Source organism: Apostichopus japonicus, chromosome 12 (genome assembly GCF_037975245.1).
Source record: "Apostichopus japonicus isolate 1M-3 chromosome 12, ASM3797524v1, whole genome shotgun sequence".
Lineage (NCBI taxonomy): Eukaryota > Metazoa > Echinodermata > Holothuroidea > Aspidochirotida > Stichopodidae > Apostichopus > Apostichopus japonicus.
In genome coordinates, this window is record NC_092572.1 from 5,544,095 (window position 1) to 5,563,377 (window position 19,283).

General features: G+C 38.3%; 1 protein-coding gene and 1 long non-coding RNA gene across 12 annotated transcripts in view; both read right to left on the bottom strand.

Moving 5' to 3' along the window:
* Positions 1 to 19,283, bottom strand: part of LOC139977550 (uncharacterized) — a 185,141-nt gene that overhangs the window by 148,844 nt on the left and 17,014 nt on the right. The gene's annotated exons all lie outside the window — the stretch shown is intronic.
* Positions 10,119 to 18,349, bottom strand: LOC139977557 (uncharacterized). Its single transcript, XR_011796592.1, has 3 exons — positions 18,214 to 18,349; positions 16,904 to 16,988; positions 10,119 to 11,329 (listed from the first exon to the last, which is right to left on the bottom strand). It is a non-coding gene; the product is annotated as an uncharacterized lncRNA (long non-coding RNA).

A 19,283-nucleotide genomic window follows, 5' to 3' on the forward strand; every position in this document is an offset into this window, starting at 1 on the left:
ATCTGTGGATGATTCTTCACTTGCAAAGAAAAAAATGTACGCATAAATTTAAACTCTTTCTATCCCAAATTAGAGTATCAATTGCCTAATACTCCCAACTTGGTAGTAACTTAAAAAAAACGGTAACGGGTACCTCTTTTCCTGGTAACTGTAGTGTAAAGTGATATTTAGTTTTCCAAATGGAAGTCAAAACTCAAAAGCCTTCTCAGAAAGAAGCTACACTAGCTACACTAGCTCTACAGGCTCCTTTGTTAAATTAGTGAAGGATACTGTTCACATATATATTTATGCATTCATAACATGATAGTTTGCTATCATTGTTGTTTAATCAGAAAATCAAGGACAACATATAAGCAAATTAATGTCACCAATAATTGTGAATGCCACCATTTTATGTTCGACAAAATTTATCACATTTAATTTGAAGGATACACCATGATATTTAGTTACTGTACATGGTACAGTATTCTGCAATTAGTCTTATAATCTACTCAATTCTAAGATGTAATGCTAAAATACTAATCTACTATAAAGTGTGCTGGGTCCATTATATTCTTCTCTATTGTTCCAATAATTTATGTGGTTACCATGTGATGGTTTGTACTATTTAAGTCACATATTGCACAATGCAGTCGAAACATTGTCTAGTGCATTACTCAAATCTCAGTGTTGGTTGAACTAACACATTATTGATCGTTCTAATGGACTTATCTGTTTAACTCAAAATAGGCGTGAATTCCCCAAACCTTAACCGGTTTGTGAGCCCACGTACACGACTGCTGTACGTGGAAGTAAATAAACGCTAGGAGAACGCTACACTAAAGTGCGGGCCTAGCCACGCTACGTGAACCACGTTCACGAGGTAAACCAAAAAAAACGTTCGAAAATCACGAAAGAAAAAACGTTTCAAAGACAAAAAGCAGTTCAAACGTGCAGGACGTTGAATAGATGAAAAAGAATTACAAAAACAACGAAAATCTTTAGACGAAGTAATTGAAATCTTAGGATTTAGTGAGAGCAATAAGAGAGCGATACTTGCGTAACAGCTGGAAATTACGGAAGGGAGATGGCCACACTCACATACAGACAAATTGCCAGATGCTAGAGCGAGGTTAATACGGTAATGCATAGGTTATATGAGGTGAGGGAGTACGCGCTGTGAATTATTGTTTCTCCTTAGTATGTTTTAATCTATTTTGATTATAAAATGACTATTATAATTGCAGATGCCAATAATGCACAGGTCTAGCAATTGTACAGTATGCATAGGCGTAGGAGCCTAATTTGATTTGGGGGGGCTGTAACGACTTGCCCGAAAAATATAGCCAAAATTTTTCGCGCGCTCCGCGCGCGTTCAACATTTCAATGTGCATATCATATAGGCATTCATCGGTTATTACATCACATGCCTTTACCCAATGAATGCTTATATGATACAGTGGTGTTACGTCGAGGTTGACACCACCCGACTATACAGACTATATACCGTACGATAAATTTCAATTTCGACGATCCGACTTTAAAAATTCTACCCGACGATATACTGCACAAGTACAGGTGTATTAGCCTGACGATAACTCAAGATGCGGACCGACCATTCATGAAAGGTTTAATCGATCGCTATTGTTAAATTTTCCGTCGGTAGCGTCGGACAATCCCGACGATACCAGGCCTACAGTCTGTTGATAAACTAAAGAGAACTACTGTACTGAACTGACATTGCTAAGCGGCCTAGCCCAAGTTGCGGACCGACCATTCATGAAAGGATTAAATCGATCGCTATTGTTAAAATTATAGTCAGTAGCGTCAGTTAGTCAGACGATACCAGGCCTACAGAGTGTTGATGAACTAAAGACAATGCGCTTCTGAACTTACTGTACATTGCTAGGCGGCCTAGCCTAAGTTGTTTACAGTATTATCGCAACATGCACGAACTTCGATGCAAAACAATGTAACACCTCACATATATAGCCAAATGTTTTACTACTTTCCCTGTAATAAAAAAAAATTACCTTTCCAAGTGCAACGGTGTTTAATGTTTACAATCCACTAACGATAATATAGTATTGGTGAAAGATTTGTTTCTTTACCGGCAATATCTTACAATATAAAGGCACCATAATGTGAAGAATAAAACATCTGCAGACCGAACACAAATTTAGTGGATGTTATCCAGAATGTTAACAGTGAATTAATAGATTTAAAACTTCCATTTAGTTTTGTTGTTACGACCTGGCACTGCAATGCAGACGCCGCGGCGCCATTTGAATGTAACATAGTTAAATGGTCGGAACATCAAACACACCCGCAGCAATTCCCACGCGCGTTATCCAAGGGTCGACTTCAAAGCTTGAGGGAAAGGGGAGGGGTGGGGGGGAGTGGTTACGTGCTTAAACAAAGACCTTAGCGTACATCGTTATTTTCATATGAACTGATTTTACTACAGACACTGAAAAGTGTTGAGAGAAGATTTAATTTATGGAAATTTATTTTGAACCAAATAGACTGACATCAGAGCACATTACGCAACTTTAGATTAACTTAAAATCAAATTTTAAAATGCATTGTAAGTACACTCTATCTATCAGTACAATTTCGGAGCTTGTCCAATATGATCTACTAAATAAAATCACACTCATGTTATTCGTAAATTGAAAAAAATTATTTTAGGCAACACCTTTTATACTTTGTAAACTTTAAATCACCCATAACTCGAAAACGGAAGGAGATACAGGCTTTTATCGGCAGTGTGAGGAATCCTAAAATGCGTTTTAAATAAGCTCTATCTATTAGTACAATTTCGGAGCTCGTCCAATATGATCTGACTGAATTAGGAAAAATGTATAAGTTTGACGAAATAGCGTATAAAAAATAGCACACAGAAAATCACACTCATGTTATTCTTAAGTGAAAAAAAAACAACTGAGGCAACACCTTTTATATTTTGTAAACTTTATATCACTGTGGAAGGATAAAGAGAGGATTAAATAACGAGAAGTAAATAATAAACTGTGGGAGGGTGGGCGCGGGGGGGGGGGAGGGAATCAACAGTTTAGGGAAGATTTTGGGATTTTCATCCCTAGATATCGATACAGTACAGTGCCCTTGGGATTTATTGAATTTTATTCTTCTTTTTCTCTCTTTCTTTTTTTTTCTTTTCCCTTCCTTCCTTCCTCCTCATCCCCCCCCCCCTTTTCCCTTTTTTTTCTTCTCTTTCTTTTTCTCTCCTACATTTCTGACGGCGCGCGCCCCAACGCCCAACCCCTGGATACTCTCCTGATACAGTACTTTACATTTGATACAAAAGTTGTTGTTTTGTTCCCACGGTGCAATGAACTGGGGCAAGTTCGAATGTCGATGACCTACTGTACTGTACTTATGTTTTGTGACAAATGTCAGTGGGAATTATGTGTGTAAAAACTCAGGTTTTTCTACGTGTTATATAAGTTTTACGTAAGCGGAGCGAAGTTCGGGGCGGCTCTTTGATTGTGAGGAAGCACTTATCTAAGCATCAATATTTGTGAAAAATATCGTAAGGTTTTTCAGATATTCTCTTTGAATGTCCCCTTCATATCTCTCTTTCTCCGTCCACTCAAAGCTTGACCATTACGCTAATTCTGTTTGAGGAAATGTTATCGAAATATCGTGATAATTTTTTAACTATTTATCGTGACGGTAAAAAGAAAATATCGCCCAACCCTATGCCTGACCCAATTAATATCTAGATCAGCGCCAAAGCTTGAGAAACGAAGGGTCTTCTTATAGCCACCTGTTATTCGCAAACTTTGACCCATTTACGCGGTACTCATGTAATATTTGCTGTGGAAGTAAAAGTTGGCAGGTCGCCAAAATAAATTCATTGGATACAATTAATTCCAACTGGACATTTATTAGCCTTTCTCGTAACACCAACGTTTACTTAGCAATACGAACGGGAGTTCGATTTTCGCAAATTGTTACTCTGGACCGTAATGGATTTATCATAATTTTATCTGCTGCTGGACATTTGTACCTTGCAAGGTAAATATACGAGTCTATTGCAAAGTTTAGGCAACTGGGGGGGGGGGGAGTAGGGGTAGGTAGAGGTTGTTGCGATGCGAGGGCGAGGGGGGCTGTCTAGTGATCGTGCAATATTTTTATAAAATAAAATAAATATTTCAAACAAGTCGAGGGTTAAAAGCTTTATGTGCCGGTCAGACCGGCCAATGGATAGGGTGTATTTCAGCGGCGGTACGGAATGTATCAGCATGATTGATACTGGGAAGTATGATTGTATTTCTGATGTTCATATAGTGTAATGTATTATATATCCGTTAAAATCAGCGAGGTTTTATTACAAAATCAATGATGATTTACTAAGGCATTCAAAATTGAAATGTTTTCTGTAGGCCTATATTCAGATTTGTACAGTATGTTGACATTGATCATATACAGTACAGTAGTGTTTGGTCATGGCCTCGGTCATCTTGCAAGGAATTTTCTTGCAATTAGTTAACTGTCTGACATATTGTTAGTAGCCATTCTTCCTCGTGGCTGTTGCTCCTGGAAACATAAACCACAACCTATTGTTCGTTTCCTCTAAGCTCTCTACCTTGCCGAAGATACAGCAGATTAACGGACAATAACCCAACGTTATATAGTGTATTTAGAGCTGATGATAATAATAGTGCTGCTTGAGATTCCTGACGATAAAAGTGTTGCTCGACGATCCGACCATAAAGACGATAAGAGACTGTAACCGACCAAAATGCCCATACGATATTGTCAACCTCGACGTAACACCACTGTATGCACACTAAGATGCTGAATGCGCGCGAAGCGCGCAAAAATTTTGGTTATATTTTCCGTGTTATCACCCTTTCATATTGGTTATAGTTATTGGGGAAGTCGTTACGATAATAACGATAATAATAATAATATCAGTTTAACCATTGAAAAACCATTGCAAATTAACCATTGCAAATTATTATTCTTTCAGTAGGTGCCCGAAAAATTATCACCATATTGCCCGTATTTTCACTAAAAAAAATGAAAAACACATTGCATATTATTCTTCTTTCAGTAGGTGCCCGAAAAATTATCACCATATTGCCCGAATTTTCACTAAAAAAAATTGAAATACACACTCCAAATTTTTCTTCTTTCAGTAGGTGCCCGAAAAAATATCACCATATTGCCCGGATTTTCACCAAAAAATTTTGGTTGGGGGGCTGCAGCCCCCCCAGCCCCCCGCCTCCTACGCCTATGATTGTATGACACACCCTCAGACCCCTGGAATAGGTTAATTTTGAACATTGATGCACCCCTGCATCATAGTGAAATTGACACATTGTTGTATGTCTTTGACACACACCAAATAAACATTTTGACCCATTGTTTGCTGACCATGATGGACCCTGCATGGCACATTGACACACATATTGTAGTTGTAATGACGCACCAAATGTGCGCTTCGACGGACCCCTTAGTCACACAATTCATCGGACATGACGCATCATTCCGGGGGGTCGTTGAGTCCGTCTTACAATAATTGATATTTTCATCATGATATAGAAATTAAAGACATTTGCCAAAATATAACAACATCATAGGCTTCATAGCTCTACACATAATCTGATCATGCAGTTCTAACAAGAGCCTAAGGGCACTGTGGTTCCTTGCGTAGGGGTATATGACAATACACACATCATAGCAAGATTGGGCTCAAATAGTCCAAGTAATTGTGGTCCTACATTGTACCCATAAAGTAACCAACACAATAGCCAACACTTCTGTCATCACAATTGGATCGGATTTTTGATCGGAAGGCACTTTTGAGATCTGAATATGGCGTTGAAAATGTAGGAAATATAAGGTCACCTACTGTACAAGCGGGTCAACAGATATGATAACATTGGTGACCTCAGATCACATGAGTAAAGTTTGAAAATGGACCTTGTCCCAAAATATCAATCGTGTCAGACCTTGGCACTGGGAGTTAATTGCATTAAATGTCTGAAAATTAACTTTGACAGGTCTCATATAAAGTTCACACACAAAGGCTGGGGTCAACCTATTGACATTTTTGATTGGTGAGACGTGAATATAGCATCAAAACTGTAAAAATTCAAACATTTTTTCTTTGCCCATTTTCTCACCTAACATAATAGTTTTTTAACATCAATTGACCTTTGGTGACCTCGGATCACATGACCGTTAAGTTTGAAAATATTCCTCTATACCATTTGCAACTTGTCCCAAAATATCAACTGTGTCACACCTTGGCACTGGGAGTTATTGCATTAAATGTCTGAAAATTAACTTTGACCTCGTATAACTTTACACAAAAAGGTCACCCGGGTGTCAACCCATTGACATTTTTGATCAGAAGGTACCTTTGATATCCAAATCTAGCATCAAAACCAAACATTTTCTTTATCGCCTGTTTTCTCCCAAACTAAGCACATTTTTCTAATGTGACCTTTGACCTTTTGACATGGGTTTCAGATGTAGTTTGATCACCTGATTCCAAAAATCAATACGACAAGTCTGTACAGCCATCCTAACTCCGACCGAAAACTTTAACCCCATATAAGTTCGCACACAAAGGTCACACGGGGGTCAACCTATCGATATTTATAATAGGAAGGTACCTTTGATATCTGAAAATAGCATCGAAACTTTAAAAATCCCCAACACACTTAAAGGTCACCAGAGGTCAAATTGAGGTCAAGGGTCACCCAGATGCGGGTCGACAATTGGATTACATTGAAGCAACTCCCAACCTCAACGGACAATTCGTTCTCAAGTTATCGCAAAAATACTCGTTTTTTAACATTAATTGACCTTTGTGACCTCCGATCACATGACCGTTAAGTTTCAAAATGTTCCTCTAACCAGTTCACAACTTGTCCCAAAATATCAACCTTGTCGCACATTGGCACTGGGAGTTATTGCAGTTTAAGCATTTTGGGTTTTTGGACCATAACTCACCTTTGGTGATCTTTGTGGGCACCAAAAACAATAGGTATCTTCCTCTAACTATGTGCTATCCACCCACCAAGTTTGATCATGATCAGTCATTCCCTTGTTGAGTTATCCTGCATACAAGCTAAAGCGTCACACACACACAAACACGCACACATGCCCCCACACGCCAACCTGACTACATACTGTAGGTTCCTTTTGCTAAAGCAAGGAACCAAAAAGTACAAGTTCCACCCGGATCTCTGTGTTGCATAGACATTAAAGAGGCTATGACACGAAAAATCCAACTAATCAAGAGTAACTTCCTCTAAATCTATGAGAAAATCTATGTTCAAAACTATCCTCATCACCTTGAAAACCTCAAGGACTAATTAGAAATTAACGTTTTAATATTCGCATCTGAAAATAGATATCTGAAAATGCGATTTCAAAACAAGACAATGATGACGTCATGTTAGGAACACAAGTGCCACAGTTGGGAGTCTGACCCCGTGACCTCACAAATTTTTGCCGTTTTCTGACGTCATGGAAATTCAAATTTTGCCGCTAAACAGAAAACTGGAACATAAATTTCAAAACGATATTTCTTCGAGATAAACCTTCAGGATAAAAACCATAGTTAACTTCAAGGAAGCCTAAGACATCTCCCAATTCACCACGTAGTAAAAAAGTCCGTTTTAGTTTGAAAATAGTAACGAAAACTTACGTAGAGATTTTGACACACAGAAACCACACGTTCTCGTGACCCTCGAAATTTTGGTCTAGTAAACTCGTCCATTCATGAACATTCACCAAAATATGCCCAAATCCTTTCATTATCAATAACCGATCAATTTTAAATACTTTCGGAACAAAAGAATGGCTAATACGGACAGTCACAGATCTTTTCGATGCACGTAGGACGAAACTACTCTATAGTCGCCATTTTGTGATGGAAACAGCTGTGTCAGCAGGGTTGCACGGCAACTAAATGCTCTCCCGTTCTACCTTGCTGCTTCAAATTCGGATGACGTTGGGTTCTGACACTTGCCTGGCTTTCTTTATCGTCTTGCTTGTTTTATATCTGATATATGCAACTTGGGAATTGGGTTGGACAGGCAAACGGTTTGAGGGGGCGAAGGGCGAAGTTTGGCTATGTGGGATGTTTGGAAAATAAGGATTAAGTAGTGTGCACGAATGAATTTCCACATACAGCCAGACAAAAAAAAAAATTGTGATCCATTCTTGGGTTCATTCCTCAAATGATATCTTTTTGAATTGGAAATTTACAATTTCCTTCCTGCTTGTTAGGGGCAGTGTAGCTATACGGCACTTCTTAAGATGTTCAGATTTCCAGTGAACCAGGGGCTGGAGTTGTTTATGATGTGGGGTGGTGAAGGTGTAAGGGGATGAGAGGGAGTGGTGGGTGGTGGAGAGGGGTTGGACCGTGGAGGTGGGGTGGGGTGGGGTTGCCAGACGGGTATTGAATAGAGCAAAGCAGCCTAACAGGTATGAAATAATGATAAAAAATATTGAACTTCCTGGGCCACATGGCTAAAAATCTACAACTGTACAAAAAAATACAAACAAGTTTTCTTCTTTAAACGATAATTTTATTTTTCCTGAATACCTTCCTTTCTTTGAAATACTGTTATACTCTGATAACAACATGCCACCTCTCATCAACCCACAACAGCCCCCCCCCCCACCAAAAAAAAAAGGAAAATTAATATTGATATGTTTGTGTATATATTTGAATGTGGAAAAGCATATGATAGCAAATAATAGAATGAACCATCAAAGTAAAGAAACCTTCAAATAGAAAATGTCTGTCATGGGCAAGAAAGACTGAAAGAACATACAATTTAGTTTCGTACTTTTTTTAGTACTTAAGCATTTACATGAAGTAATGGAAAATAAGTGACTCAAGAAAAATGGCAAGGTGAACTGCAACAACTTAAACCATACAATATGGCTTTACAGTTGATAAATGAAGTTGTAGTAAAATTGTGAAAAGACTGAGAGAAAGAGGATGGAAAGCACTGAATACAAACATCTACAAGATGTTTTTACCCTGCATGGCATTAAAACTTGAACTTATCATAAATACCTTCCTTAATTTTGAAACACCTTAATACTCTGACAACAGCTGCCACTGCTCATCACAGCACAACAACGCCCCCCCACCCCCCCAAAAAAAAAACAAGAAAGAAAATGAATGGATATATATTACATATATATATATATGTGCATGTGTGTGTATATACCTGAATATGATAAAGCGACATGTGTGTATATATTTGAAGTTGATAAAGTATATGACAGCAACCAATAGAATGAACCATCAAAGTGAAGAAACTACAAATTGAAAATGTCTGTCATGGGCAAGAAAGACTGAAAGAACATACAAAGATTTAGTACTTAAGCATTTACATGAAGTACTGGAACATAAGTGACTCAAGCAAACAACTTAAACCATACAAAATGATTTTACCTTTTATAAATTAAGTTGTAGTAAAATTTTGAAAAGACTGAGAGAAAGAGGACGGAAAGCACTGAATACAAACATACAAGATGCTGCTGTTCCCATGCATGACATTAAGAATTGAATTTATCATAAATACCTTCATTTTCTTTGAAAAACCTTAATACTCTGACAAAAGAGCTGCCACTGCTCATCAGAACACAACCCCCCCCCCCCCCCCACCAAGAAAGAAAAGAAAAGGAGATATATCTATGTGTATAAACTTGAATATGATACAGCAATATATGTATGTATATATTTGAAGATGATAAAGTATATGACAGCAACCAATAGAATGAACCATCAAAGTGAAGAAACTACAAATTGAAAATGTCTGTCATGGGCAAGAAAGACTGAAAGAACATACAAAGATTTAGTACTTAAGCATTTACATGAAGTAATGGAAAATAAGTGACTCAAGCAAAATGGCAAGGTGAACTGCAACAACTTAACGGCTTTACAGTTGATAAATGAAGTTGTAGTAAAATTGTGAAAAGACTGAGAGAAAGAGGATGGAAAGCACTGAATACAAACATCTACAAGATGCTGTTACTATGCATGACTAACAACAAAATCTCTTAAGATTAAACATAACATTGTTTTGACAGGCAAGAAAGACTGCATTGTTATCTTTCTCTGAGATGGATGGTATGACAAGATGAACTGTTGGCAATGCACAGATAAAAAATATATGCAGTACTGCAAATACTAATAGCATTTTTTTCAAGGTTTAAATTAAGCATTTCTGTAAAGGGCAAGACAGATTTGTTAAAAAGAATAAGTAGGTACTATGACTAGATATTTAATAAACATTTACTTACAATACCCTTACAAAATAATGCATTCATCAAGGTAAATTGATAGTTTGTAAGTGCACCAACCCCAAGATATTGAGATAGACAGGCAAGATTGGAAATGAATGACAAAAACACAGATGACTAATGAACCAATAACGATTTCTTAGTACAAATCCAACTGCTACAGAATTCATGTAAATTGGAACATGGTGAATTTTTTTCTTTGTTTTCCTGCGTAAGTGAAGTAGACTACAAGATGTTCTATTTAAATAAACTTAAAGGACATGCAAGAGCATTTTTAGACAGTCACAACTTTTGTGACCCGAACCAAAACAATAGGGTGACTGTACAAAATATGAGAAACCACATTCTATGTACAAGATCTATCAAAATAACGACAATAGTTAATACAACAGGAAAAGATTAATAGCATGAAGTGACCCCTCCCCCTATATCACCGAGGTAGAAACAAGTTACACATTTTTTTCAAGGCTTACAACCAACTCCCCCTGCCACCCCGCCCACACTGCCCCCCCCCCCGGACAAAAATATGTTGCCTCCATTTGGGCAACTCAGTCTCAATTAAGAAGAACCACCTCATGTACAGTAGAACATTAACCTTACAATGGTAGGATAATGTTCCTGTAACATATATCAGGTGAAATACTTACACAGTTCCAACTTGGCATCCAACATCACATATACATAAAACATTTCATCTCTCCTGTTCATTGCTGGAGTGTAAGGAAATGTAAATAAAGAGTTTAAGGCACACTACTGTACATCTAATATTGATTCAAATTACATGGTTGGCTAAAGTCATTGCTTTGCAAATCTACAGCATATCCTTCAATGAGTGATTTTGAGAAAACTAGTATTAGAGTCACAAGGAATGGAATAATCTGATCAGTTGATCTGTCTTTTTCAAATATAGGCAGAGATGTATGGAAACTGCAATGGAAAAACTGTAGGACAGGGGATGCAAATTAATACCATTTTAGTGGACTTTGAGATGTTGAATGCCAAGTTGTCAGCTTAATTGCTGGACGGCTACCATAAAAACCTGTTGAAAGAAAAAAATAATGGTAAATGATCATGACTACAATTCAACTTCATCATCAAACATTTCATGTTCAGCAGGAAGATTAACTTCATGGTAAATGTCCTCATCAGAATAACAAGAGGAGTCATCTGAAGAATCTTCCCACACATTGGGGGATCAAATGTTTCAGCTACACTGGCAGCAGGTGTTGTGCTTGGCAGTGTAGTTATTTCTGTACCATTTTCTGGTACTGATAGGTTTTTGCAATTCTTGCAGAGGCAAAAGAGCGAACACATTCTGCCTTCTTTCTTGCATTTGCACCAATTCTGTGAACAACCTTTCTTGCACTTACACCCTTGCCTCAGCATCTTTTGGTTACTGTCCACCTTTTTAATGTTTTCTTCAGTGTCCCATACAACACTGATTGATCCATCTTTCACAGACCAACCGTATAAAGTAAAATCAGGAACAGCAACATCGTGTGCACAAGCCTGAGCCCACAGCTGGGCTACCCAACAACACCTCTGCCAATGAAGCTTCAACGCTGAAAATGAAGGCATCCACTCTGATTCATCTGATATACGATGAAAATGTCCCTCTCGTATGGCATCAAGAAACAATACATGATTTGTAAGGACATCATTAGAGGAGCTACCTACATGGCTCAATAATTCAGATGGACTCTCTTCAGCAAAGGCACTACAGTATTTTCTGAAGTATACAGAACCAATTAATCTACAATATGCTAGGAGTCCTTTTTCCCAAGTAGAAACTCCACAATCATTAAGTTTACCATCACTTTCAATACCTGTTATAAACTCACAGTCTCTAAAAAATACTTCCAAGAAACCTTTTTTGGAATGGCCTTTGAAGAAAGATGTGAAATCACATCCACTACATATATACAAAACCTGGACAAATGATGGTATGAGAGAAAGATTATCCATACCAATCTTTTGAAGCTGCAAGTCATTTTCTAGGTTTTTTAGAAAAGTGTTCATATTTAGGAACAGATCATCTCCTTTGGCAGCCCTTAATTGCACCCAAATGTTTTTCCTCCCAAAATTAGGCATGTGTGGTAAACCAACATGGAAAGTGTCTCTATCAGGGGAGTATATAATGATATGATTGCAAGTTGTGACTTTGGCATGCAACCAAACACGTGAATCCCCTTCCTCATGATTGGACATATACTCTGGGACCTCAGTTATATCTGTATGTAAATATTGGGTACAATACGCTTTGTCTCTCCTCTCTCCATCAAATCCACCAGCAGTAATAAGCTTACCTACAGCAAGACTGTTACAAGAATGCAATCGCAACAGCTCTACAGATAAAAAATTTACAAGAAGACGCTTGTGACTACGCACAGATAGAAATTTTTTCCAACTATTATTTGTTGGGCATGGAGTGTCAGGACACAATTCAGTATATGAAGACTCATCCACATCGTGGTTTCGTCGTGCCCTTTCAATGTCTTTTGTACTGAGGCCATGTCTATGGGGATGATCAAATACTATATGGATTTCACTGGCTTTAAAATGCTGGAATGATTTTTGAACCCAACGTCTGTACAAAAAACTTGCATACTCACCAAAAGTACCATGAACCCTTAGGGGGGGACAGTTAATCAAAAACATCCCTTCAACTATGTAACAAGTATTTGCTTCAGTGCCTGCAGATGTGATAGTTGTGCTGAATGATAGTGGGTATCTCTTCTGAAACTCATTAGCTGAGCTTGCCTTTGAAGCTTTAATGGGTAACTGGTCAGGAGTACAAATTGCACGAGGAAGACACAAAAACTGCAGAAGGTTTTGGACTGGTTGATTAGACGATTTTGAAAAGGCAATTTGCCTACGAAGGGATGCAATTTGCATTCTTTGATCCTTAAGCTCTAATTTTTGCTTGTACACAGTCTTCTTCTTCAAGGAAAAGGTCTTTAAATTCCTTCTTGAACGTTTGGGTGGTTTTTGTCCTGATGTATTGAGAACAACGCAACTAATGAAAGCATTCAAATCTGCCTCACCCTTTTCATAAAATGTCTTCAAGTCATTAGACACGGCAGTAGTAGCAACTTCTCCTGTAAAAATATGGCAAACACTATCTGGTGTAGTTGTTGCACGAAACAAGTTTGATTCATTTTTCAATTTTTCAATGTAAAGTTTGACATTGTCTTCAGTTAGTTTGAATGAAGAATCAGAGTCGTTTTCATCCATACGGTCTTTTGACATGGTCACTTCAGATTTGAATGTTTTCATTAGTTGCGCTCTATATGGAAGGTAGTGGACAAGACGGGATAGACTTCCCATACCAGTGGTAGTCATGGACATCTTTACCTCTTTATTAATTAACATTTCATGGGCTTCGTCGAAAGCAACACAACACCCATTCCTACCTGTGACACTTACAGAAAAAGCACCCTTTTGAAAATATTGAAGAATGTCCGGTGGGTATTGTTTCATAGCTGCCATGTGAAATGGAACTAGTTTTAGGTATGTGGGGCGATCCATGGCATGAAATATTGGAGTTAAGTTTCTCACAGAAATATTCCTTAAATCAAATTGTCTCAGCCTCATGGCAAGGAACAAAGTAACATAATGTGACATATCCAATCATGCCAAAATTGTGAAGTAGCATCAGCTTGTCCCTTAATCTCAAAAAATTTCATGAATGAAGATATAACAGGTGACAGTGCATTAAGCTCGCTACTCAGGTTTGTGAAAATATTTGAACCTTCTGATCTGATTTTTTGGACGACACATGAATACAAATGTTTCAAAGATAAGTTGGCTTCTTCATTACTGTTGACATTTTGTGAACAGAACATTGCAATTTGCTCCCTATACAGTGCTTCCCATGACTGCATCAGAAAGATGTGTGTTTTCCTGAAACCAGAAGCAGATGCAACAGCCACATGTGTTGCACCTTTATGGAGTACACTTAATAATTGTCTGAGACCTGCATCAAGATATATTTTCATAAGGGGGGCTTGAATATTCTTAAGCAAATGCCACTCTCCCAAGTAAGGTAGTAACCAGTTTAAGTCCTCACCATACACTCTCTTAGCTTCAAGCAAATATTCATAAGTTTTGGCATCACCAGCTACAACTAGATGGCTGATATGCTTACCTATTCCATGTTTTTCATGAAGGATGTCTAGAACATGCCGAATTGTCTCAGCATTATCAGCTGGTTCAGCCAAAATACTTGTAAAATGTACTTGTGACTGCTGCGTCTCAGATGGAAAAAACTGGCCTACAGCTGCTTTTAAGTCCGGGAGAGTAACTTTCATGTTTTCATTGAAACAAACAAACTTTGTGAACATATACAAAAATACTTTCTGTTTCATTTCACACAGCACATGTTTCTCTGACTCTGATGGATGAAATGAATTAATAGTTAAGGTCTGAGGAACACGAGAATACAGGGTTGCTGGAGGGGGGTGATGAGGAAGGTGAGATGATCCTTTATGGTAATCATGTAAAGTTAGTGGATCAATTAGTCTTGAACCCCAAGGAACAGATGCATTAGTCGGAGTGGATGATTGGGTGTCCTTGAATGTTGCAAATGGCTCAACTGCTTGAACTGATGTACCATGGAAACCCCTGTCTTGATTTGTTGCACTAACTGCGGCAAAACTAGAGCTCCTGTCAATGTTGTCAACAGATGCAATTACAAAGTTTTTTGAAAGAAGAAAGGGCTTTTTGGACATTTCTTCCAGTGCAACAGAGGTCTGAAACCTTTGGTAGGTAGACTTACTCACAGTTATACCAAATGCAGACAACATCTGAAATAATGTTGATGATGATGATGAAAATCTATCTACTATATCAGCTATAGCGATGTGAACAGGAGTATAACATTGGTCGTTAGCAGTGTTAAGATATGTTAAACAAATGAAAAGGCGCCTCAGTGTTTTTTTATGATGTACAGTCTCTGATGGATGTAGCTGATAAAGGTAGTGGTGTTCCCAGCTAAAATCAACCCTCTTAGAAAGCTCCTTGTTCTCTACAACTGACAGAGTACTACGGAGAACAAAGTTCCACAGAAATGGAGGCAACTTTCCAATTTCTGTCATAGTTGATAAAGCTGCTACAGAAGAAGAAGTAAGAGTTTCAGAAGAATAAGATTGAGCAGCACATACGATGGAACGCTGCAACTTATCTGCTACTAACCCGCTATAAAAGGCATTTTGTCTGGAGGTTGCAGCTTCTTCTTCAGATAATTGCATACTGCTTATTTTTCTATTAAGACATTCCTTCTCACGTAAACTTTCAAAATGCAATTTGTGCAAGTTGGTTACAACATCACTACCATTTCGCCTAATCAGAGTTCCCAGCCTATTTTGACCACTAACATATGTACAAATAAGACTCTCTCCCACTGCTGTTTTGATAATTCCAAGCAATTGCAAAGAATTTTTCTTCAGGCATACAGATTTTATGGATTTTGGAACCAAGGCAGCATGATAATCAAATATATCTGAATACTTGTCATACAATACCTCTAAAAGGACACTCCTGTCATCCATGAGACAACTACCTAAAAATTGCATAGTGTTAAGTATGGCATGAGTATGAGGATCTTTGAGAGGAATGCTACTGTGTCCAGTTTGAAAACTTTCAAGGAGAGATGACAGATGTTGTTTGGATGACTTTACTGTGTCCCTGTATTGAGGGCCCTTGCTGTATCGTGTGATGGCCTGATAGCAAACATTACATAGCTTGTTGTCATCACCTATGCTAGCACTACTTTGAAGCTGCTCTTGCACAAAAGTGCGAATGACAGATGCATCAGAGTAGTTTCGCCAAGAATTACAAGGAGAGAGACATAAAGAGCATAGGGTAGTGGTTGTCCTATTCGTGAACATGCAATAATGAGAGTGGCAGAGAAACATGACTGGAGTGGTGCATAACTCAATCGCAGCCTTCCTTTCCAAACTAAAAACCATTTCCAAAGTTTCTGGTGGGACTCTTTTATAGGTTTGGTGCACATTATGTTGTGAACCACAACCAGGGATCTGACATAAATTGGTGGCAGGACGTTTGCCAGTGGGCAAGTCATGAACCTTTGAATAACGTTTCTGACAACACTGGCAGACACAGTCTGTCGGAAATATTTCTTTGCCTCAGCTGGATTACAAGTTGTGTATGCTTTGCAGTAGCCTGAGAAATGTGCCAGTACCGAGGTTTGGTTTCTTTGCAAATTACACATGGACCTGCTTCTCTCTCTGCATGGAGTATTTGGCAGTATGTTTCCTTTGGCATATTGTAATGAGGTATTTCAGGTCTAAAATGAATCAATTGAACTGCATGAAACCAGGTAAAAAACAGTATCAACCAATAGAAAAGTCTACATCGTTTCATGAAGGCTAAATTTTGTGCCATTGAAAAAAAAATTACATACTGTACGATTTAAGGAAGTAAAGGTAACTTAAATTGAATGCTAGCTTCTTCTTATGGCAAAGCCCAGGAATGAATTCAACTTAAAGAATATGGCAGAATTTTAAACAGGAGAGAGAAGCAGGTACAAGAGCAAAATTTATACTGTATAATACTACTTCTTAACGTCTTACATAAAAAAATATGTACTTACAACATTGTCATAGGCCACTGTCCTTCTGCTGCCATGTAGGCCTAGTCTGTAACCTTGGCACTAGCCTATGTTGATTACACCGTGCCTGCAAATTAATAACGAAATAGCACTATACAATCATAATAAAGCCATATTACTGTACATACAGTACCTTTTACTGTTAACTTGAAGATTGCTGGCACTAGCCCCAGTGAATAATGAGAATTTCTCCAACCTTGCAAATAATCCACCATATAATTAGTAAATACTGTCTGGAAGCAGACTACAAGTTACTGAACTTCTATTATCATGGAGGGCTCATATTAAAAATTGACACACTTAAGGATTTGTTGAAGGAAACCGAAGTCACTCCATTGCATGTGTTTTTATAATATGTACAGTATGCCTAGTTCCTCAGAAATGTAGTGATCACAATATTTATTTTGTTGTTCCTAGTCCTACACTTCATACAATGGGATATAATTTGTCCACAAAATGTTAGCCTTGTAAAGTTCCCTCATACTAAAACAATTGACATATTTGTCAAGAAGCTTACTGTTACTAGGCCTACAGTAGTACAAATTCTGAAATGTGATTAACATGCTGTAATTTTCCACCCCACCCCTGGTGCTAGTTCCCCCTCCCTTTCTAGTTCTACTGCTAAATATCTTGCAAAGTTGGGGTAGAACACTCATTAGGACTAAGTTTCGTACATATAGGCCTACAAAGTATAGTATGCCTAGTATTTTTAATACAGGCATGAAGCCTAAGGGGTTGGGAGTCTGTAGTAGTAGGCCTAGGCCTAGTAGCCATTTGAAGTCTTCACTAGGCCAGTTACGCCTAAGTTTAGCTCACTACCAGGTCTAGGCCTAAGTCTAGCCATATTTACATTCAGTACAGTTATTGACATGAATTACGATAAACTTGAGTCTGATGTCAAACAAGTTTTGTTTATGTGTCTAAATAAGACTAAGAACACAGTCAATGGTTCACACCAATGCATTTCAGTCTAGGCTAAGTTACTCCAAATCTAACGTTATCGATGTGTACGGACCTACGGTAGGCCTAATCTTGGTTTTGCCATACACATGTGTGTGCTCAACTAGTAGCCTAAGCATATCACTGTAGTTACACATACAATAACGTTACTGTTAATGGGTGAAAATAGTTGCGTGATGGAAAGTTCGATTTGTATATTTTCTACTTCATGAACATGAACGAAACTTTCTTATCATGCGTAATAATTAGTTCCCTACATAGAAAAGTACAATTTACTACATTCTATGTTCTAATACGCAAGCGTCACAGTTCCAAAAATCATCAACACTTACCACGATCCGTCTCCAACGTTTTTGACAGCGGCAAGTAAAACCGGGTAAATGAATAATTCATCATATCGTTTGCATTTCTGACGTAGTTCGATGTAAAGTATACATATTTGGTTGTATCCTTGCTTAATTTGGAACGATTTTATACATGCATGCATATTTCGTGACATAATATTGAGAGAGCCATTCACAGACTTGGCACGCCTATTTTCGCAGGGTTTCGGTAACAAGCACTTCCGGTCGACGGAGCTCTTGTCAAAAATTTCGCAATAACGGTCATATAGCGAGGTCAGACTCCCAACTGGCCAAGCCCAGGCACGTACCGGATGCGCAACGATCTTACCGTCACACATACACGCACATTTACACTGAGAGAACAACCACTGTATTACGCTATATCGCTAGAAATTTCAAGTTTGTTTTACAACATGTTTTAAAATGTCCGAGAGAAATGCCGGTCAGTTGTGTTGTTGGGGGCTGCACAAATGTCATAACCCATGCAATTAGCCTTCATCGATGGCCGAAGGACGAAACAACACAGCGATTATGACCAAGTTAGTGCACAACACCAGCGCCGATTCACTGGGCCTAGCCAGTATGCAGCTCCGTATGTAGCGAACACTTCACGAAAGCATACTACGATCCCTCCTTTTTTTATGAATAAAACACATGGGCTTTAACGGGTCGACATAAACGAGTCGTTCTTCTGTCAAGTATTCCACATTAAAAACTCGGAAGACCAGATTGGAGAACAGGAAACCTCCAATGGGCAAGTGGCGATCCTTTCACGTGTATATGAATACATAGCCAACACACTGTACATATGGGTTGTAAGTCACCGTAACACAACGCACAATACGGTTTAGGGAGTTCCTTGAATTCCAACAACACATGCACAAAATGGACTGGATTTTGTTTTTATGCTTCGTTAATAAATTCTTACCCCGTTGTATGTTCCTTGCAATAGTTCTGAACATGTTTGTTCTTCGATATGTTGTGGAGCTTCAATTTCGGCTTGTTTAACAGGCTCGAACTGATACGGCTCTAACACCTCAGGTCCACCCTCAACGTTC